Raw genomic sequence first — 24,011 nt, forward strand, 5'->3', positions numbered from 1 at the left:
TGAGTCAAAGGAGAAAGGTGTAAGGGAAACTACATTTTATGATTTGGGGTCTGGGACTAACAGTCAAGAGTAACCCAGTGGTCCAATTTGCTCAAGCCAGGAAAATCAGTGCTGCTGCGGTAAGATGAAAACGGAGTCAGACTTGAAGGCATCTATATTTTATACTTAACTTTTTATCTAAAAATCAGCAAAGAAGCAGAGGAGATGCTATCTTTGTATTAGGAAATGGTTTTATAAGAAGAGGCTTAGTGTTTCCAACCTAAGATTCTTTTTCCTTGGGGTGCCAAATTGAAATCCTATGTCACATGCTAATAAACATCCCTCAGACAGAGACTCTAAAACTCCCCTTCCTCAGGCAAGTAACAGATTGTAAGAGAGAACAAATACCCTAACACACCACACTCCAAAGATGGTAGTAGCTGATCCACAGGAAGACAAAGACGTTGTTCAGAAAGAACTGCTGGAGATAGCCCTGGGGTGGAATTCTAGCACCATCTTTTGTCTCACAGATAAGATAAAAGGCAAGGAGGCACTACGACCACTTTCAGTAGAAACTTCTGGGAACTCCATGTTTGCCTAGGGATTTCCAAATTCTGCGCAAGCAAAGCGTTTGTAATTCCATAGCCTCTGCTCCTTTCTTTAAGTGCCTCTTTCTATCTTGGGTTTGAACCCTAACTCTTAAGGCACCATCATTTGCCTTATATCTTATGAACTTAATGTGTAAACAAGAGGACTCTTGCAAGAGGGAAACAAATACAAAGAATGGTTTGGAGCCTTGAATCTTCTAGTCTGCCCAACACAGGTCTTATTGGGGTTTAAAACAGCCAGCAATCACCTTCTGATCTGGTGTAGCAGTGCTTTTTGGCCCTAAGGAGTCTCTCCCACTTAGCTCCTGAAAAGGGGAGGGTCAGGGTGTCAGTGTCTGTGAATTATTCCTTTACGTGATACTAGCCATCCAGCCAAAGATTTCTTCAGTTACCATTTAGTTCACTAACCAAATTTTAGTTTATTTCAGAATCACCTGGAGAGCTTTCAGAAAATGAAGTCTCCTGGGCCAGGCTTTCTCAAAGAATCTAATTCCGTAGTTCTGGTCTGGGACTTAGAAACCTATGTTTTAAACAAGCATACCTTGCGACTTCAGTGTAGACAGGAGGTGGACCACATTTTGATGGTTACATCATGAGATTCTAGCCGGAAGACAACTTCGTGATCACCTAAGGAAAATGTGCTAAGGATGCTGATGGGTGTAAGAAGAAGAGTGTAAGAAGAGCAAATAATGGAGAAATTAAATGAAAACCTTATAATTTACCCAGGATTTCTATTGTCATGCATTCCTGCCCTTCAATTTCAGTAGCTGCTTTAGTTTGCTGGGGTTGCCATGCAAAGTACCACAGATTGGGTGGCTTCAATAACAGGAATGTACTGTCTCTCAGTTCTGGAGGCTACACTTCTGAGATCAAGGTGTTGGTAGGGTTGGTTCCTTCTGAGGGCACTGAAGGAGCATTCTATGTCTCTTAGCTTCTGGTAGCCTCAGCCATTTCTTTGCTAGCAGAGATTTTGCTCCCTGTGTCTTGACTGAGTCAACTGCAAATCAGGTCACATTCACAGGTCCTGAAGTAACCTTCAGGATTGTGACATATTTTTGGAGGATGTAGTTCAGCCCATAACATCAGGACAGAGAGATTTTTTTATTTTACTTTATGCTAATCCAAGTGTTAAAGATATGAAAGAGACAGGATTCAAAAGGAAGAATGTGAACTGAGTTCACCAGGGAAATGCCTCATCCTATATTTAAAAACTTCTAGGTAGTTGAAGGTCATGGCCTCATTACAAGAAGCCCCATGGGAAAACAAGAGTCTAAAGGAAGACTTAGAAATCAAACCCATTCAAAGTAGTAATTACTGCTTTCTCACTCAAAAGAGAATCTAATGTCTATTCCTCAAAAGATTCTTCCACCTATCTGCTTTGGCCTTGAAGAAGAAAGCCAGATACTGCAAAAGAACAGCATTAAAAACACCTATCTTTGTATCTTGAAAAAACTACAGACTAAAAACTAAAGTTGAACCGACTTCAGGGGCTTCATGACTCACAGGCTTGCTGCCAGGAGAGGCTATGCAGTTTGGAGGGCCAGTACAACATGAAGTGAGAGGTCTCTTATTAAAAATGTATTAATAACTTCAGGATGGTGACAGGAGAGCATTAAGCCAAGTATGGGGCCCTTGTGAACAAGAGTGCTTTGTGTGCATGAGCATATCACATGTCAATAGAACCAGTCCTGCTGTGTGCTCTGGGGCACAGATGTATCTGGTAGGTATAGCCTGGGGTGGTCTTGGTCTGGAACAGTCAAAACTTTCAAGGACTAGGCCAGCTTTGATGGTTCACAGCATTGTCTCTGAATGCCTAAAAAGTTGAAAAATGTACTAGAATTGATAAGCAATAATTACCATGAGCATGGGATATATTTTACCATCCCTAGAAGTGATATCTGACATCAGGAAGGATGTACATTTTTTCAAATCCACCCTTTGCGTTCAGTCTCTTATCTCTCCTTCTCATCCATCCCCCAAATGACCACTGACCTCTTTTCCATCGCTACAGATTAGTTTTGCCTGTTAGAGAATTTCATATAAATGCAATCAGCAATCTGTACTGTTTTGTGTTTGGCTTCTTTTGCTCAGCATAATGGTTAGGATTCATTCACATCATGGCCTGACTTAGTTCATTTTACATTATTGCTTAAGAAAAGTTATTGTAAGAATATAGCATAATTAATTTATCCATTCACCAGTTGGTATACATTTGGGTTGTTTCCAGTTTGGGATTATTATGGATAAAGTTGGTATCAACAGTTATGCACATATCTTTTTATCAACTTTTTATTTACATTCCAGTTCTTCTGGGTAAATACTAAAGAGTAGAATTTCTGGGTGAATGAATGTTTTAACTTTATAAGAAATAGTAGTTGTACAATTTTACACTCCCATCAGGAATGTGTAAAAATTCTAGGTGATCTGTATCCTTGCCAACAATGGATATTGATAGTCTTTTTAATATTAGTTCTTCTAGTGGGTGTAGTGATGTGTCACTGTAGTTTTAATTTGCATCCCTCATCAGGGCACCTGGGTGGCTCAGTCGGTTAAGCGTCTGACTTCGGCTCAGGTCATGATCTCACAGCTCATGGATTCAAGCCCCACATCAGGCTCTGCGCTGACCCCTCAGAGCCTGGATCCTGCTTCGGATTCTGTGTCTCCCTGTCTCTCTGCCCCTCCTCCCACTTGCACTCTGTCTCTTTCTCTCTCCCTCAAAAATAAACATTAAAAAAAAAATGTATCCCTGATGACTAATACTGTTGACGATTTTTTTCATGTGCTTATTGACCGTTCATTATTAAGTATCCAAGTTTTTTAATCCAATTTTTTAAAATATAGACTTTGTTTTTTAGAGTAGCTTTTAGGCTCACAGAAAAATAGAACAGAAAGTTTCTATATACTACCTCTTCCTACACACAGCCTCCCCCACCATCCAACACCAGTGTGGTTCACTTGTTACAATTAATGATTGCGGTATTACACTGTGATATTACTATCAACTAAAGTCCACAGTTTACATTAGGTTTCATTCTTCATGTTCACACAAAAAATTCTGACTTCCCTAAAAACCTCCAGGGTTCCATCTGTTCAACTTTCTCTCCCCGCAAACATCTGACAACCACTGGTCATTTTACTGTCTCCATAGGTTTGCCCTTTCCAGAATGTCATAGAGTTCTAACCAAACGGAACGTATGTAGCTATTTCAGATTGGCTTTTTTCATTTAATAATATGCATTTAAGTTTCCTCTGTGTCTTTTCGGAACTTGACAACCAGTTTCTTTTCAATGCTGAATAATATTCCACTATGTGGATATAATGTAGCTTGTTTGTAGTAGTTCATTCAACTACTGAAGAATATCTTGGTTACTTCTACATTTTGATAATTATGAATAAACCTGCTATAAACAGCTATGTGAAGATTTTTGTGTGCACGTAAGTTTTCAGCTCATTGTGCTTTTATCCATTTAAAAAGTGGGTTGTTTGTCTTTTTACTCAGTTTTACTGAAAAAGAAATTTTTAACTTGAGTGAAAAGCCTTTCTGCTTAATCTTGGTAAGAAAAACAGTGACTACTAAAAATAAATATTAATGAATAATTTAAACTTAAAAATGCTCTAAAGTATCAAATGATTTCTTTTTGTATCAAACAGTGTCTAGTTACAATTAATAAAATAAATTAATGACACCTAGGTCTGTAAGTATTATATAGCAAGAGGATCCTCTCAGACTCTGGTAGAATGTGAGACATCTTTTTATATTGTATAGCCTGAAGTATAATTGTTACTTACTGGCCTTTGTAGATTCCATATAGAATTTAAAAAATGTAAAATCTCATACTTTCCTAATAAAATTATTGCTGCACGACTGATATCAATGAATCAAAACAGAGAATGGTCTTGGCATGGCAAATTTCTGGAGACCTCCTGCTATTCCCTAGTTCTTACTCCCTAGATATTGGACTGTTGGTATATTATTTACCTATTTCTGTGTAGATAATATTACAAATTATATGTAATCTTATAAATTTTCAATAAATGTTCCCACATAACATTTAAGCCTAGTGGCTTAAGATAATTATGACCATCTATTTAGTTCATATATCTGAGGGTCAGTAATTTGGGCTATGTTCAGCTGGATTATTCTTCTGCTCTTACCCAAGCTAACTCCCAGATGCAAGGTTAACTGCCATTTCAGACTGGTCTGAGATGGCTTCCTCTCTGTTCCATGTGGCTTCTCATCTTTCGCCAGAGTATTTTGGGTTTGTTCTTATGACTCCAGAGTATGTTTCTGAGAGACCAGATGTGCACAAGATCTGTTTAGGCCTAGATTTATAATTTGTACAATATCATTTATATTGCATTTTATTGGTGAAATCCTGTCCCAAGACCAGTCCAAATTCAAGGAGTGAAAAAAGAGACTTTACCTCTTGATGGGAAAACCCAAAGTCCTATTGCAAAGGGCTGTGGGCATAGAGAACAAAGTGATTGTGACCGTTTTTACAAAAAAATCTACTATAGTGGAGAATTTGGTCAAGGAAGGGTCCAGGAGAGGCTCTGAGTCCATTAAGGTTCTAGAAGGGCATTCAAGGAGCCTGAGGTAGTAACTATTGACCAATTTAATTTCTATTGAAGTATTTCTGTATTTCTGACAAGCAATGCAGCCACATATGTGAACATAAGCCAAACATCAAGCCTGGAAATAATCTTACAATGTTATGTTTTCAAAAGGAAAAATGTAATCAGGTGACTACCTCCATTATTTCTACTTTCTTGATTACTCACACCAAGAGAAATCTTAACAGCTAGTCCAGTGATGCCTCAATTATCTAACCTCACTCCCAGAGCCCAGGAGAAAACCAGCATTAATACTGATCTTGTCAAAATAGAACTATTAACATAGCTAATACTATATTATCTCAGGAAATGAAATGGAATCTAGCTATTATAATCTGTCTGTAATGGAAATATGGATCATGAGTGGGAACTATATGGTTTAATTGCCTCAGTTTACATATTACTTAGTGGAAACATAAACATTTAAACCATGATCCAATTCACAGTTCTGTTACCTTTAGAAAAGAAAAAAGCATGTGTTCTCAAATCAAAAATCTTCTTTAGTCTTAGAACTGTGTTGGAGCTTTGATTCCAAAACATCCATCTTTCAGTAAATAATATAGTAAGAGAATTCTTTTAATTCTCCTGCTGAAATGTGACCCATCTTAATTCCATACCATATAGCCTAACATACAATTTCTACATATTGGCCTTTATAGATTCAATATGGAATTTTTAAAATGTTAAAGCTCACATCCTCCTCCAAATGAAACTATCGTTAAAACAACTTCACCCCTCTCTAACTCACCTATACTGGGGTTCTCTAACAGTCACAACACTAGGTCTATACATGGATTAACAATATGCCAATAAAGGGGCGCCTGGGTAGCTCAGTCAGTTAAGTGCCTGACTTCGGCTCAGGTCATGAATCTCATCGCTCGTGGGTTCAAGCCCTGCATCAGGCTCTGTGCTGACAGCTTAGAGCCTGGGGCCTGCTTTGGATTCTGTGTCTCCCTCTCCCTCTACCCCTCACCCACTTGAGTGCACTCTCCTGCTCTCTCTCAAAAATAAACAAACACTGGGAAAAAAAGAATATGTCAATAATTTCTTGGTAATAAGAGGTCAATCAGTAAGTTTCTCCACTAGTCACTGAACCACAATTTGTTCATAGGAATAAGCCCCTGAAAGTAAAGAAATCATGACTTTCTTTCTAATCTTTAAATCTTAATTTCTAGTCTTCACTTATCACTTCCCTCCCAGCACAGTGCTAAGTCATATGGTAGCAGCAAAGCAGTAATCGAAAGAGTAGTCATATATATAGCAACGATCAAAATGGAAACCTGGCCCACCTGCACAATAAAACACCCTTATTAGATTCAGTTTCTCTCAGCTCTTCCTTAATTGGAAATCAGCAGACAAAGGTAGTCATATGGAATAAGGGGCTGAGGGCCAATGGCTGTTTTTACCCTTGGAATTGCATTCAGTAGATAAAACTAGGATAACTATTAGCTTAGGGCCAGAGAAGCAGGGTCTGAAATATATTTAAAATAGTTTACAAGAAATTAGCCTTCAGACAAGACAAACATACCTACTTTGCCATACATATATGGCAAAGCAATAGAAATTATGAAAATGTGACCCACCACATGAGCATTTCATGACAGTCTCACTGGTCAGTGATATTTCCTGTGGGAAGTACACAAAGATGAGTAAAAATATTCTAGGGTGATTGCAGTTTTTGACCTCTACACAGGCCACAGTTAAGTGATAGTTGAAAGATGCTGCTGTTTTTCTCAGAGGAAAAGCTCATGGTCAGAGAGGCTCACATGAGAGAGAATCAAGAGGATCCACTTACATGCCCATTCTCACAGTGACCTCACTTGCTGAGATTTGGCCAAGGTGAGGCAAGCACTCAGAGGTGTGCAGCCCTATGTTCAAGTGTGAGGTCTACATAAGTCAAGGACTTGGAATGACGTTTCTAGCCCCTCAATTTTTTCCCCAGGTGAAAACAGTACCTGGAACATTCCACTGCTGTTAAGAATACTGACGTCGTTTTCTTGTTTTAGTCACAGGACGGTACAATTATGTTAAAGGAACTCGGAATACAGGGAGTATTATTGCATCTTACAAAAATATCAGTCAATATTAGTTTAGTCCCCATAGCTGCTATGGAAACCATCTTTTGAGGATGCATGATGTGTGTTCTCTGATGCATTATCTTGTTTAATATATTTACTAGAGTCTGAGGAAGTTGGTACTGTTGTCTGAATGTTTAAGAAGAAATGAAACTCAGGTTAAGTAATGTGCTTTTTACCACATAGCTGATAAGTAGCATCCTGCTCTGCTTGTTTCCATATCCACTCACCGTCCAGTACCCCTCATAATTTACTGCAGGCCAATCTAAAGGTAAGGACAGGTGACTCTGTATTAATTGCCTGCCATAAATATACCTCCTTTATATTTTCTGCCTACCAAAAGCCAGTTTTAAAAGATCATCTAAGCAATCAGAATTTTCATTCATTGCTGGCAGGAATACAAAATGGTACTGCCACTTTGAAGACAGTTTGGCAGGTTCTTAAAAAATGGAACATACTCATACCATATGAACCAGTAAATGCACTTTTTGATGTTTACCCAAATAATTTGAAAACACAGGTCCACACAGGAAGCTGCACATGAATGTTTATAGCAGCTTTATCCATAGTTGCCAAAATGTAGAAGGAACCAAGGTGCCCTTCAATAGGTGGGTAGATAAAACATGGTGCATTCTAACAATGGATATTATTCAATAATAAAAAGAAATGAGCTTTCAAACTATAAAAGACATGAAGTACATATTCCTAAAGGGAAAGAAAACAGACTGAAAGACTATATACTGTACAATTCCAACTATCTGGGAACTGCAGAGACAGTACAAAGGTCGATGGCTGCCCAGGTTTGGCAAGTGGAGGGATGTGGTACAATGGGAAGGATGGACTGGTGGAACATTGGAGACTTCTATGTCACTGAAGCTATTCTGTAGGATTCTGTAATGGGAAATACATGCTATTACACAGTGTCAAAATATATAAAATGTACAACGAGAAGAATGAAACTTAATGTAAAATACAGACTTAAGTTAATAATATTGCATCAATATTGGCTCATCAACTGCAACACATGTACTTGGCTGATGTAAAATGCAAAGTCACAGAAGAAACTGGGAGGGGGAGCATTTTGGCAGCAAGGGTGGGAATAGTACATAGAAACTATGTACTCTCCAGTGAAATTTTTTGCAAACCTACAACTACTCAAAAAATCAATTTTATCAACTATAAAAAAGTATCTCCAAACTACAAATATTCCTTAGAGGACTTTAAGGAATATTTGTAGTTTGGAGATACTTTTTTAAACATGTTAATGGCAGACTCCTGATTATGTCACTGTTGTCAAGTACTCAAGATATAATTAGGAAGAGAATCTACATCCATCAAACTGTTAAGTAACACCTCGAGGATCCACATAGTTAAGGACACAGATGAGTGGAACAGATGTAAAATGCTAAGACCTTTCAGAGAAGAAAAAAGACAGCACAGGGTTAAGAAGGTGAATTTAAATCTCCATTTAGTATTGACTTCAGAAAAACAGAGGAATTAATTTTAAGTGTGGCTGTGGGTGAAGATCAAGAAACAAAGAAGGATCATTGCAAGAGAGAGGAGAAACCTCCAGAGATGGAGATACATAGAATGTGAGGCAGAGGGGATTTCAAGAGGGAGAAGTGTTAACTGTGGAGGTGTTAGGAGGAAGTGGCATTTTGGGACATGGTTATCTTCCCATTACTGTGCTTCTGAGCCCCACCTGACTCTTTCTGAAGCTCCTCCTCTCATTCTGGTTTGTTTCTGGACTAAGCCTCCAGCTAAATAAAACAAAAACCAAAACCTAAACAGTCATTGTTTATAGGAACACCAAACATATTCACTAATATGCATGTTACACGCTGGAGCTAAGGGCTAGTAGTGTGAAGGGAGCATTGCATGCAATTGCATTTTGATCTGCCCCTTTGCTTCATTAAAAGCCAAAAGAGGCTGTAGTCTAAGTTCAGAGAGACAGAGAGAGAGAGAGAGAAAGACAGGGAGAGACACTGAGTAAACCCTGGAGTGAGACTCTAGGTTGAACTGTTTACCTGCTCTCTCCAACAAAAAAACAATCACAAACAGGTTCTTTTTAATACTAGTCTAGACAAGGTTTTGCAATGTAGCAGGTTCCTAATTGCAATAATAACTGCCTGAGAATAATTAAGCAGACACCACCAAACATTTCTACTGGGTGAATCCACCGTCCTATTAATAAACAGCCATGAGGTTACCTCTTTCTGGAAAAACCTCTTTGGCTGGTTTCATCCCACATAAGGCTCAAGCTAAGTTTGTTCCCACACATTCTGGATGCTTGAGCCACAAATGGTCCTTCTTGTCTGTGGAAGCCTACAGAGGAAAGCTTTGCAGCTGGCCACTGTGGTGACTGTGTCCTGTCACTAATTAAAGGCAGTAGCTGTGAATTCAGGGTGAGAGCCAGAGCACCCATCACTTGTGAACAGATGACCTGGATTTGCCTTCTGGAAATCCTCTTTCCCCCAGCTTAGCTACTTGCAAATTGGCTCTCTAAATATCCTTTCTCGGGGGAGGCACTTTCTTTTTAATCTTTAGATCAAAGCCCAAACCTGAAAGTTGTCTTTTTTTTTTAATCAGTAAGTTCATATCCCGAATTATCACTTCATCCACAGCAACCCACAATAGCTCTCCAGCTGCTCATCGTCTTTCGACTCTGCCTCTTAGGTTGCTGGGGTGGATTTATTGTTTCAGGAAGGTTTCCTTTGGACCCGCCTTCTTGCACCTCTCACCCTCCCATCATCACACTTTAGAATGGGAAAACTCGCTGTCGGTCAAAGCACTCCCTGTTCCCAGGGTAGCTGAGTCAGTGCAGCCCTGAGAGGAAGCTTGAAGGAGGCTGTTAAAATCTATTCATAGATGAAAGCGGTTCCTGCCACAGTGAGAGGTTGCTAATGACGTATGTATACACCAGGAGTGACAAAGGAGGAGGAGGAAGAGGAGGAGGAGGAGGAAGCTTGAGTTGGAAGAGGGTAATAGAAAGGGGACTGGACATAGGATCCAAGAAGCACTGCAAAGCTTGATGTGGACCACGCTGCCTTTGGAAAGAATGACTTCCAAGAACTCTGGTGTGGAACATCTCTTTAGTGCTAGCTGCCATGACACAGATTCCGTGTCTGAATCTTTTGTCTGAATTCTCCTATGGAGTAGTGGCCTTTGTGTGTATGGACAAACACTGCTGGGCCACTCAGCTCTGTGACACCCACAGGATATATGACAAGCGATTGAGGGCCCCTGAGAGTGTATGGAGAAGAAAGGAAAGGGGATGGTGTGGAAGTTGGAAAGGGGACGATGGTCATTCATTCAACTGGGCTTATTTACCAGGATCTGTTCTAGGTCTAAAGAGCTAAATAATACAGTTTAGGTCCTGAATGGGATTACAGAATATTAAACTTCAGTGAGTTGTCCAAGATTTAAAAAAAAAAAAAAAATACCTTGATATGTTACTACTGGTATATAAAATAAAGATCAAAATCTTTTGCTTGCCACCTAATACTAACTTATCCTGACTAATGCAATATGCAGTAGAAGAGTCTATGGAGATCATTAATTCTCTGCTGCAGATTCTCTATTATTCAACCCACTGTCAACCATGTATCAAGAACCTACCACTGCCATGTTACCTGTTGGTTTGTAACCAATGCCAAGAGTCCCCTGGCCCTTATTGGAACCTGTAAGACCACTAGAAGAAGAACCTGTGAAGCCATGGAGAGAAGTAACAGCCGAGGAGATGATTTTGCTGGACAGAAAAGTGCTGTTTTCTCAAAAGTGAATCATTATGAGTTTTGTTTCCTGGGATCCTTATTTCATGCCAGGAAAGAATACCAAGGACACAGAAAGGCAAAGTAGCAGAAAGGCCACTGACCTTAACCAAGTTAGGTTTTAGTTGTAGCTCTCTCATGATTTGGAGTTATTCAGGGAACTCAACATTCTCATCAGCTAGGTCATTTAATAACCTAAAATATCTCTCCCCAAAACAAATGTTATGATTTTATAATATGTTAAGATGCTTAATCCCCAAATTTAAAAACTCTTTGATACACTAGAGAGAGGTAATACAAAACTCACCTGGCACTTTTCAGTAAAACTGACTGCCTCTTCTCTACCTTCCTCCCAGTCCTGACTCCCCTCCCCACCCCACACCTATTTTCCTAGTATGTCAGGGTTCCAACAGGGAACAAATCTCTCTTAACTCATGTGAAAGCTTGAAGAAGGTATGTAGTATGGAAGAGCGGGAAAAGTTCTGGATGAAGAATGAGGATTTTATCCTTGTAACTTCTGTGATTTTGAGAAAGTCCACCTCACTGGGTCTCAGTTTATTCATCTGTGATTCCCCCCACCTCTGTCCTGTACACATATGCCAAACTGTGCTGGAAACCTTCCAGGTTTGGGGATTATGTGCTATAAATGCCTTGTCTATCTTGACAAATACAGTGTTCACAAAAATAGGGCAGAGAATTTATTAAAATGCTGATTCCCAAGCCCCAAACTGACTGAATTAGAATTTCAGTGCTAGGAAATAGGCAACACATTTTTAAGAAGCTCAGTCAGTACATTTGATGCACATCAAAGACTAAAAATTACTGCCAGAAGGCACTCACATCCAGTGATCATATTGGCAGCAATTAACAACGCCTTCTGAATCTTCTCACTCATGGCACTCACAGAAAATGATACTAGACATATGACTTGCTGGGGTGAACAGAAGTTCCTTGTACCTAGAAGCTGTGTGGGGTGAGGTTGGGGGAGGGGGTGGCTTGCATACCCCAGGCCCTACCTGTCCGCAAAGCTGAGGGATGACCATTTCAGACCATCCTTCACTACTCTGTGGGGTGTGCAGAGAGGCATAAGACTTGGGCAGCTCAGGTGTCAGACTGGCAATGTAGCCAGAGCATAATGTAGAGGGGATGGGACATTGGCAAACAGGAAAAGTTTCACCCTGACAAGACTCTAGGAGACCGCAGGTGGGAAGCCAGAGGGGTAGATTCTGCTATATGAAAAAACTGCACCCAGATCCAGTGAGCTGCATGGAAAGAATAAAAGAACAAGTGGGCTGGGCAAAGACTAGGGTTTGATAAGAATAACTCTAACGATTTTGCCAACTTTATAAATCTGCTTATTCTTGGCCCCAGCTGTATGCCCATTTTATACAAGGACCCTGTGCCAGTGAGTTGAAAAACAGCTTCCTCCAACCCACAAACACCTATCCCGTGCCAAGCACCATATTCAGAAACAAAGCAGGATGTATACACTGGGCCAGGAAATATTCCCACGTGCCTCTTCATTGCCTGGGGTTTTCTACAGGCCTTATCTTAGCCCAAAGTCACTGCTTTTCAGCAGTGACGCCTTGCCTCTTTCCTTCACATTGTCTGCTTATCCAAGTCTGAGCTTAGCCAATTCACCTAAAGCGGAAGTATCTAAGGGACAGCCCCACACATGAGCACAAAGTGCATGAATATCAGACAAATAGGTTTGAGCACATCCGTGCTCCTCTGAGCTAGGCACAGACTTAGGGCACTTTATACTAGAAGATGCTCTAAGAAATGATAGGCGCTACATGGCCAATAAAATGCATCATCTGTGTGCACTGAAGAGCCCTTTTTAATCCTTAATTAGTATCATTAGACACAAGTTTAAGTGCTCTGGAATTTCATACTGGGGCAGGGCTCTGTGATCTTCCGTTTCCCCAGAGGGCTGGCTGAGGGTAGGAGGCTCACAGAGATTTGGACTCAACCACAGACCGCTCCATTAAGTAGCATTATTTGAAATTATGTTAGGGACAACTGGTTGGATGTGGAAACTATGTAAACATTGTGGTTATAGGCACTGGTTTCTCCTGGCTACATTGTTTTAGCTCGGTGCCTTGTTGATGGAGGTGACCATAGTCCTCTTTCCAAAACCAGTGGAAGGAATTCCCAAAAATTTCCCAACATACTGAACATCCCTTAAAGGCACAAAATAAAAACTTTTGCAATAGATTCTTCAGCTTGCTGTAAAACCACTTGATTCATGTTACTAAACCAAACCTGGGGCTATTTGCATTCCTTAGGACACCATTTTTCTTCAAGGTCATGCTTGTGCCAAACGCGCCCATTTAGTGTTTGCACTGACATCCTGCTATACACTTAAGCCTGTGCTAGTGCTGTCAGAGTTTCAGAAATATTATGAGAGTTTCTACCATAGAAGAGCTCACGGTCTAAGAACAAAATAAGTATTGTCTGGAGCAGTATAGCAAAGTGGTCAGAAGCACCAAACTCGTGTCATACAGATTTGGGCTCAACTTCCTGTTCTCCCACTTTTGGGGTGCCTAAACCTGGGTCCCAAGTATAATCGCCTGAGTCTCCATTTTCTCTGCTGCAAAGTAAGGATAATGAGAAACACCCTAAGAAGTAGTTATGAGAATTAAGTGGGATAATGCTCATAAGGCATTTGGTACTGAGCCTGACTCTGTAATGAGGACTCAGTAAATGGGAGCAAAGAAGGCAACAGTGACAAAACAATAGTAAAAAAAAAAAAAAAAAAAAAAAAGAGTATCTAATTAAAACACAAATCACAAAATATGGTAGGTCTGATGGGAGTTTGGAAAACAGAGAACCCCTGGCGGCTGAAATAATCAAAAAGGTTTTATGGTAGAGACAGACCAAAGTTCCATCTGGAAGGATATGTAGAATTCAGACAGGGGAGGTGAAAAGAGCTGACATTCCAAATTGAGGAAAACAACTACAACTAGTAAAGCCATCTGAGCGGTAAGAATGCCAGGTTGTAACATTCCATTCAAGGCTTCGATTTCAATATATTACTTAATTGTGTGATTAAAGCAAACCAAGGAGCTCCCAAGAATCTGTGCTGTTGAAGAGGCATCCATGCTTAATTTCCTAGTGACCTCTCCTAATTGATTCTATTATATTTCAAGAGGCAACACCCTCAGATATGGAAACTTTAAAATCAAAAAGCTTTAAAATCAAGTTACAGATGGAATTGTTTACTAATCCATTGACTTTAAAATAAGGAGCTTATTAGAATAGGGAGGATTATGTGGGTGAGTCCACTGTAATGACAAAGGTCCTTAAATATGGAGGAGAGAGGCTGAAAGGAAGTCACACTTTAGGTGATATGGGAAGGATTCAACTTACCATGGCTAACTTTGAAGATGGAGGAAAGGAGTCACGACTCAAGTAATGTGAATGGCTTCTAGAAGCTAGAAAAAGCAAGCAAATTGATTCTGTCAGTCTTCAGGAGGCTGACAATATCTTGATGTTAGCCTAGTGAGACCCTATTCTGGACCTCCAGAAGTATAAAATAATAGATTTGGGTTTTTCTAAGCCACCAAGTTGTGGTAATTCGTTACAGCACTGATAGAAAACGATTACATCAGGAAAAGTTTACTGAGGCAGACGGTCCAAACCTTCATTACATGTTTAAATTTCCAAGATCTCTTTGGCATACCAAGAGGATTTTTTTTTTTTTTGTTTTATACTACCTTATTCATTCTTTATTGGTATAACAATAGCTAGAGAAAAGGGAATACTTTCTTTAATTTTCTATAAAGAAAATTACCATCTAGAATTCTCTATGCAGCTATAATACCTTTCAACATTGAGGGTGAAGCAAACACATTTTTGGCAAATACTGCTGGCATTTACCATTCACAGACCCTCTAAAATTCTATTAGAATTACTAATGGATATACTTTTGAAAGAAATAAGTTGAACCCAAAAGCAAAGGACAAAATGCAAGTAATAATGGTAATTTAAAAAAAAATGGTAACAGGTATGAACAAATCAAAATAATCATTAATTTTAAAACTACAAAAATAGTAACAACTAACGTGGAAGGAATAACAAGAAAGTGGTATGGAAATAGTGGATGACAATTTTGTGTAATTCAGAAGATGAGTGGTTACATTTAAAGCTTTCCTTCTCTAAAGAAAACATCCTGATGGCCAACAGGCACATGAAAAGATGCTCAACATCACTCCTCATCAGGGAAATATAAATCAAAACCACACTGAGATACCACCTCATGCCAGTCAGAGTGGCTAAAATGAACAAATCAGGAGACTATAGATACTGGAGAGGATGTGGCGAAACGGGAACCCTCTTGCACTGTTGGTGGGAATGCAAACTGGTGCAGCCCCTCTGGAAAACAGGGTGGAGGTTCCTCAAAAAGTTAAAGATAGATCTACCCGATGACCCAGCAATAGCACTGCTAGGAATTTACCCAAGGGACACAGGAGTGCTGATGCATAGGGGCACTTGTACCCCAACATTTATAGCAGCACTTTCAACAATAGCCAAATTATGGAAAGAGCCTAAATGTCCATCAAGTGATGAATGGATAAAGAAGTTGTGGTTTATATATACAATGGAATACTACTTGGCAGTGAGAAAGGATTAAATATGGCCTTTTGTAGCAACGTGGATGGAACTGGAGAGTGTTATGCTAAGTGAAATAAGCCATACAGAGAAAGACAGATACCATATGTTTTCACTCTTATGTGGATCCTGAGAAAGTTAACAGAAGACCAAGGGGGAGGGGAAAGGGAAAAAAAAAGTTACAGAGAGGGAAGGAGGCAAACCATAAGAGACTCTTAAAAACTGAAAATAAACTGAGGGTTGATGGAGGGTGGGAGGGAAGGGAAAGTGGGTGATGGGCATTGAGGAGGACACTTGCTGGGATGAGCACTGGGTGTTGTATGGAAACCAATTTGACAATAAATTTCATATTAAAAAAGAATAAACAAACATTAAGAAAAAACAATACTTAAAGAAATTAAAAATGAATGTCTGTCTCCCAAAGTGGTAGAGGAGAGAAAAGGGGGGAAAAATCAATACACTAAAGGCAAGAGAAAAAGAACAAAAGAAAGAGAGGAAGTGAGGGAGGAAAGGAGGAAAATATGGTAGGCCCCTCTTATCCATAGTTCACTTTCTTATCCAAGTTACACTCAATTTGTCAACCTCAGTCAGGAAGCAGATGATCCTCCTTGTGATGGATCACCAGAAGGTCAGTAGTAGCCTAATGCTCCGTCACAGTGCCTACATCATTCATCTTATGTCATCTCATCAGGTAGGCATTTTGTCTTCCTACATCATCATGAGGAGGGTGCATAAAGTCTAACAAGTTATTTGGGTGACAAACACCATATTCATGTAACTTTTATTACAGTATATTGTTATAATTGTTCTATTTATCATCATCATCATCATCATCATCATCAATATCATCATCATTGTTGTTAATCTCCTACAGTGCCTGCATATACACTTTAAATTTTATCACAGGTGTGCATGTATAGTAAAAAACAGTATATATAGAGTTAGGTACTATCTATGCTTTCAGGCATCACTGGGGGTCTTGGAATATATCCCCTGCAGATAAAGTGGGAGTATTGTACAGACTCATTGTTTGTACAGAATGTCCCTCAATTTGTGTTTGTCCAATTTTTTTTTCATGATTATTCAGGTTATACATCTTAAAAAATATTTTTAAAGGATAGTGAGTCCTACTTATGTTGCATTAGGAAGTGTATAAGATTAATTCCCCCCCAATTCCCCCCTACCCGCAACTCCTGGGAGGCTCAGTCAGTCACGTGCTTGACTTTTTTTTTTTTAAATGTTTATTTATTTTTGAGACAATGCAAACCTCAGAGGGGCAGACAGAGGGAGACACAGAATCTGAAGCAGGCTCCAGGCTCTGAGCTGGAGCACAGAGCCTGACGCGGGGCTCTAACTCACAAACGTGAGATCATGACCTGAGCTGAAGTCAGACGCTTAACGGACTGAGCCACTCAAGGCGCCCCAGGTACTCAACTCTTGATCTCAGCTCAGGTCATGATCTCATGGTACTTTTTGACAAAAGTACGACTTCCAACTTTTTTCAGTATAAAATTACTAATTTTACTCTTTGGAATTAATAAATAATTATGGGACAACAACTTGGATTCCATGTAAATTTACTACTGATTATCAAGCTTTTACTTATCATTCATCCACTGATAGTTTGTGCCTGATTCACTGATGAATATTCATTTGCAAAGTGGTGGTTATATAACTGCATCATTCCACGTAATCATTTGGCAGTGTATGTAATGTAGATTTTTCCTTCTCCATTTATGTACACATTTCATCATTTAAAAAAAAAAGTTTTTGGGGCGCCTGGGTGGCGCAGTCGGTTAAGCGTCCGACTTCAGCCAGGTCACGATCTCGCGGTCCGTGAGTTCGAGCCCCGCGTCGGGCTCTGGGCTGATGGCTCAGAGCCTGGAGCCTGTTTCCGATTCTGTCTCCCTCTCTCTCTGCCCCTCCCCTGTTCATGCTCCGTCTCTCTCTGTCCCAAAAATAAATAAACGTTGAAAAAAAAAAAAAAAGAAAGTTTTTTTAATGTTTCTTTATTTTTGAGAGGGACAGAGAGACAGGGAGAGAGACAGCGTGAGTAGGGGAGGGGCAGAGAGAGAAGAAGACACAGAAACCAAAGCAGGCTCCAGGCTCTGAGCTATCAGCACAGAGCCTGCCTGATGCAGGACTAGAATCCACGAACTCTAAGATTTGTAACTTGAGCCAAAGTTGGATGCTTAACTGACCAAGCCACCCAGGTGCCCCCACATTTCGTCAATTTTAGTTTTGACTCACTTATTTCTTATTTTATTCAGTGAATTGTACTATGTTACCTTTATTATTTGTTGGTCAGTGGGACAGAAAACTTACTATATATTTCTTCAGCCACCATCCAGTTTTGGGATTGGGTATGCCAAGCACTTTAAGGGTGATTGCCTACTTACTTTGGTGTCAGAGAAAAATATTAAAAGATTAAAGTGGCACCAAGCATCTTCTCTCCAACATTTCCCCTTCTTTTCCCTTCAGATAAGTTAACTTACAAAACCTGGTTACTCTTCTTTGGAAAAGATGTGGCTAGCAAAGAAGACTATATTTGTTTCTATATTTCTTGCCTTTATTCTGCAGAAGTAGTCATCAGGGTTGAACTGCATTTCAAAACAGCAGATGCAAAAGCAAATTATGTGCCACGGTGGCCCCAGACCTCTGTTGCTGTTGGTGCCTCCTCCTCATCACCACTACTCATCCCCAGCTCTCATTCACCAGGCCAAAGGTTCTTATCCCATATCCCTGAAACTCTTGGGTGACTGTGGACAAGAAAAATGTGTATCTGTATTTTTATTAAACTCTAAGAAAAAATTAGCATTATCTTAAGATATGAATGTAGGTACAACGTCACATACTTATTGGCAGTACCTGCAACTTTCTCACTAACAGAAATCACCTATTTTTTCCTATCACATTACATTGTTACAGATCTTTCAGTATTCTTTGGCATTCACCCTTGCTTCAAATGTGTGGTAGCTATTAGACCTACCAATAGACCTTGTTACATAATGTGTATTAAAGAAGTTCACATATTACTGTATTATATTTAGAAATTCTCCATAACTAAACTTCTATATAATTGACTTCCTTTGTAATCCTATGTATATTACTTGATGTATATAAAAACATCACTCCAAGAAGTCCAATAGCTTCCACAGATTCATGGATTCATGGCACAAAAAGTTGGAGAACACTTACATTAGGGCCTCTAATTAGCTTCATTTGTCCAAGCTGCTACATCAAAAATAGGGATTTTTTTTTTCTTTTCCTTATCCCCTACCTATTAAAATGCAGTCAAAGCCTCAGTGGCCTAAATCCACATTCACAGAGATTGAGTACTAAGAGAAATAAGAAAATATTTCTCTAAATAGGTTCAATATCTACCATGAGTTGTTTATTATACATTTTTAATGTTTATTTATTTTAATATAATTTATTGTCAAATTGGTTTCTTGTACATTTTAAATCAAAATACACAATTACCTGAGTCCTAAGCATAATGAGTCCAATGCTTTCTTCTATGTCAAATGGAGAAAATCATATCCATAATGTGTCAGCAAATGCAGAACACAGTCTAAAAACCTGCTTTGTGTGCTCATCTTATCCAAGATTATATTACCACATATAGAGCTTTAAGAATGTTCCTTTCCACATTGCAAATGATTTAGAACATGGGCTTTGTGTTAGACAGATGAGGATTTCAATCTTCAACTCTACTTACTATCTCTCTAGATAGTTGGGAAATTATTTTTCAACTCTCCTAACCCTCAGGTTTCTCATCCTTAAAACAATACTAATAAAACTGCATCACAATATTGTTGGGCAAATTAAAGATCCTGTATATAAAGCACCCAGCATATTTCTTGACCCATATATGATGACTATGTAGTGTATTCATGCAAAATGTGCATTTAAACTATACAGATAAGCAAACAATTAGGAAACACATCTGGGAGTTAATGAGCTAAGCAACATTGGGATGCCTTCCTCCCCGTTTTGTTTATTTTCTTCTATTCCTCTGGTGGGATTCAAGTCCTACTCATGGACTGATAGGTGAACATTTTACATCTTGTCTTGGTTGGCTTCATCATGGTGAGTGATGAAGGTTTTTTATCTAGTCTGTAGAAATAAAGTTGTAAATGTGTTTCTACTTTGCCACCTCACCACCCCCGTCACTTTGATAGAGTGCTGAAAGCTTCTTCTGGAATGATTTACTTGGTTCTAGGCAGATTAATAGATACCGGAAACACACTTATTTCCATTTCAGGTTCAGAGGAAATTGTGTCTCTCCTTTGATCCTTTTTTTGATTTCATAGATTTAGACAGCTTCCAGGCCAGCCTTTTCATGGTGCAGATGAAGAGGCTAGGACCATGTCAATTCAGCTTAATTAGCTATACATCTGCTGTCACAAACAATACATTCAATTCAGTAAGACATGAAACCTGGTGGTCTGACTGAACAAAAAAAACAAAAAAAAAAACAAACAAAAAAGTCCTCTTTAGATCTATGTTTCATGAAATAGACGTAGAGATTAAGGAATAGTTTTAAAAGGAGTCCACATGTGGACAAGGCCCATTAGTTTAACAGAAACAGTGTCATCCACCAGTGGGGACATCAATAACCTTAAAATTCTTAAATTGGAGAGATCCTCACAGATGGTAGAACCAGTACAGGTGCTCCTGTTTTAGAGAATGAAAGGCAGGAATTATTGGATCCATAAAGAAGAAACCCAGCACTCCCCCCCAACTTCATCCTTTTCCCCAAAGCTATTTTGCTAGTGGCCTCAATTGTAAACACTGTATTAATTAAATTTCTGCTCAAGGACAATTACCTGATGCTATCATCTTTCGATGAACTCTCAGTAACAGGAAAGCCAGACATTAAGATTCTGGTCCTTTATTGGTTGGAGTAGAAAGCAAATGCAGTGTTTACTATTTTATGTGTTTATATTTGAAAAAGTACCTGATATTTTTTAATGAAAAATGACAATAAACCCTGTGATAAATACTGACATAGATAAATGAGAAAGGTTGCAGAATTATTTTAAGAGAGAGCACTGCTTAAGACAAGAAGACAGGCAAACAAACATCTGATGTTCCTTTTTCTTTAGAGCATCTCTGATTTAGTAAATAAATGCCAGGCAAAAAGTGTTGAAGCTTAATGCATACAGCAGAGGTGTTAGTACCATCTTACTTAAGCTCCTCCTATCATTTGGTACACTCGTAAAAGCCAGATGAATATTACTGTGTAGTTGCAGCGATGAGAATAAAAAACTTGTTTGGGTATTCCTTTGTAGTCCTTGTGGGGATATTGTGTCACCACAGCACCACCTCTCAAACTTTTTTTTTCCCCTGAATTATTTGAATTCAATTTATGAAACCCAGATTTGCATGCAATCTGAAGCAACGTGCAGCATTTTGCCTTTGCAGCTTTTTGCTGGCACAGAAGAGATCGCCCCTGATCATGGCTTTCCACCCAGCTCTTCGGCAGCCTGAGGGAGCAGAAGGAAACCAAGTTGAAGAGCTAAGTGGGACCACTGACTTCAAGTGGAGAAATTGGAAGGAATGCAGCAGAGTGATTAGAAGTTAAATCTGAGCAGCAGTGGAAGTTCATTTGTCTGGTTTTGATTCTTAGTGGGAGTGACTGGGTTCTGAGGAACACTGAAGAGTGATCTACTACAAGTGACCCCAGTAAAGCCAGTGCCATTTAATTTCCAATGTCTCTCGAAGCTGAGTTCTGATAAAAAACAAAACAAAACAAAAACCCACTAGTTCATAAAGATATGTGCACCTCTATATTGCAACATTATTCACAATAGCTAAAATATGGAAGCAACCTAAGTGTCATCTGATAGACAGTTGGATAAAGAGTATGTGGTATAGGGGCACCTCAGTGGCTCAGTCAATTAAGCTTCTGACTCTTGATTTTGGCTCAGGTTATTATGTCACAGTTCATGGGATCGAAACTCGTGTTGGGCTCTGCACTGACAGCATGAAGCCTGCTTGAGATTCTTTCTCCTCTTTCTCCCCAAGCATGCACGTGCACACGCACTGGCACTCTCTATCTCTCAAAATAAATACATAAACATTTTTTAAAAAGGAGTATGTGCTATGTATACACAATGGAATACTGGCCAGCCATAAAAAAGAATGAGCTCTTAGGGCACCCGGGTGGCTCAGTCGTGTCGGACTCTTGATTTTGGCTCAGTTCATGATTTCACCATTCCTGGGATCTATGCCCACATCAGGCTCTGTGCTGACAGTGCACAGGCTGCTTCGGATTTTCTCTGTCTGCCCCTGCACAGCTTGCATTCTCTGTCTCTCTTGAAACAAATAAATAAACATTTAAAAAAAAATAATGAGCTCTTTTCATTCGTGACAATACAAATGGAACTGGAGAGCATTATGCTAAGTGAAAAAAGCAGAAAAACACAAAATACCATAGAATTTCACTTACATGTGGAATTTAAAAAAAAGGAAATAAACAAACAAAAAAAGAGAAATAGAAAAATACAGAGGACAAACTGGTAGTTGCCAAAGGGGAAGGGGAGTTAGGGCATGGGCAAAATTCATGAAGGGAATTAATAGGTACTCACTTCCAGTTATAAAATAAATAAGTCACAGAGATGAGAAGTATAACACAGGAAATATAGTCAATAATATTGTAATAACTTTGTATGATAACTAAACTTATCGTGGTGATATTTCATAATGTATAGAATTGTCAAATCATTATGTTTGCACCTAGAACTAATATCGCATTCTATGTCACCTATACTTCAATAATGAAATTTTTTAAAAGAAGAATAGTATAAAATATATCAAAGGTATAAGCAAGTAAATTGGGAATGTTACAGTTTCTAAATATAAGAACACTTCCTTCTGGAAAATATTCCAACACTATTTCTTTTCAAGGGCTGCACACGGATACACACACACACATACACACACACACTTATATAATTTGTGGGGTCCAACACAAGATGAAAATACAGGGAACCTTGTTTACAAATTATTAAGAATGGAAATATTGAGACAATATACAATTAAACAAAGCGCCCGTCCTTCTAAACATGGGGCCCCCTCTAAGCTCTTATATCCCAAGAATAATTTTCACTAGGATAAATTTTTCTCATCATATAATACAGATTATCTTAAAATTTAGGGATGGGCTAACTGATCATTAGATAACCTAATAAAAGCTTTGAAGCCTAGATGCAGAACAGGATGTGACCTCACTTCTGTACCCTGATCAAAATCTTTGCTCCTGTTTATTGTTCCTTGGTGTTATCTCTCATTTCTCTTCCTTTCTCTCCCTTCTACACATCCAGCATAATGAGGACTAGAAGCATGATCTCATGTGTTTGTGTCCTTGTGAAAGCATCAGTTTATATTTTGTTTTGTTTTTAAAGGAGTTGAGTCAATTAAAAAAAAAAAAAAAAACTTTGTATAGCACTTCACCAAAAGGAGTTTGCCCACATCAGTCACCTTTGCTTGAGGTACCTGAAAGAATTTAGACAAAAAAGCTTTATGAATAATAAGTGTGCCTTTATAAAAATTAAGTGGGACTTTTTACTGGAATGGAGGTAGAAAGTCTAACGGCCTGGATGATTTTTTGTTTAAATCTGTGCTTATGTTAGGAACTACGTGGAGTTGGGTTACATCCAGGAGTGGAGATCTGACCTCCAGAATTCCTGAGAAGGGTTTAAGCTGGGAGCGAGTCTTTTGGGTTGTCAGCCAGACTGTCAGTATCTGTCTGATCAGGGGTCACCTCTAAGCTGCAGTTCGTAAAGGCCCCTGTGCTAGGGGCTTTGGAGAGAATTCTGCTTTTCCATGGTGTGTCACTCTCCTGGGGGATTGTATCTATTTAGCACACACAAGATGCCCCTGGAGGGGCTCATGAAGGGCCAGGCTCACAGCTCTTCCTTAGCCCTCAACCAAGAGGCATGGGGGAATATAAACATTAGTGTGTATATAGTAACTGAATTTTTTTTAATAAAAAGAATTGTTGTGTGCCCATGTGTATATTAGTTTAAAATGTCACTCAAATCCTCTGAATTCTTTTTTTCACAATGTCTAATGATGCTAATTTTTTTTTATTTTTATTTTTTGTATATATAATTTATTGTCAAGTTAGCTAACACGCAGTGTATACAGTGTGCTCTTGATTTTGGAGGTAGATGCCCATGATTCATTGCTTACATACAACACCCAGTGCTCATCCCAACAAATGCCCTCCTCAATGCCCATCACCCATTCCTCCCCACCGCCCCCATCAGCCTTCAGTTTGTTCTCTGCATTCAAGAGTCTCTTATGATTTGCCTCCCTGTTTGAAACCAGTTTTCCCCTTC

The 24,011-nt window shown here is 39.1% G+C and overlaps 1 protein-coding gene across 2 annotated transcripts in view; it reads right to left on the bottom strand.

The window, feature by feature from the left end:
• LOC147584379 (uncharacterized) overlaps positions 1-24,011 on the bottom strand; it is a 279,072-nt gene that overhangs the window by 105,276 nt on the left and 149,785 nt on the right. The window contains exon 2 of one of the 2 annotated variants that reach the window (XR_015249033.1): positions 14,419-14,483. The exons of the other annotated variant lie outside the window; for it this stretch is intronic. The gene's annotated coding sequence lies outside the window, so the exon portion shown is untranslated. The remainder of the gene's footprint in view (positions 1-14,418; positions 14,484-24,011) is intronic. 2 annotated transcript variants of the gene reach the window in all.

Source organism: Puma concolor, chromosome A1 (genome assembly GCF_028749965.1).
Source record: "Puma concolor isolate L17-30 chromosome A1, mPumCon1.1.hap2, whole genome shotgun sequence".
Taxonomy (NCBI): domain Eukaryota; kingdom Metazoa; phylum Chordata; class Mammalia; order Carnivora; family Felidae; genus Puma; species Puma concolor.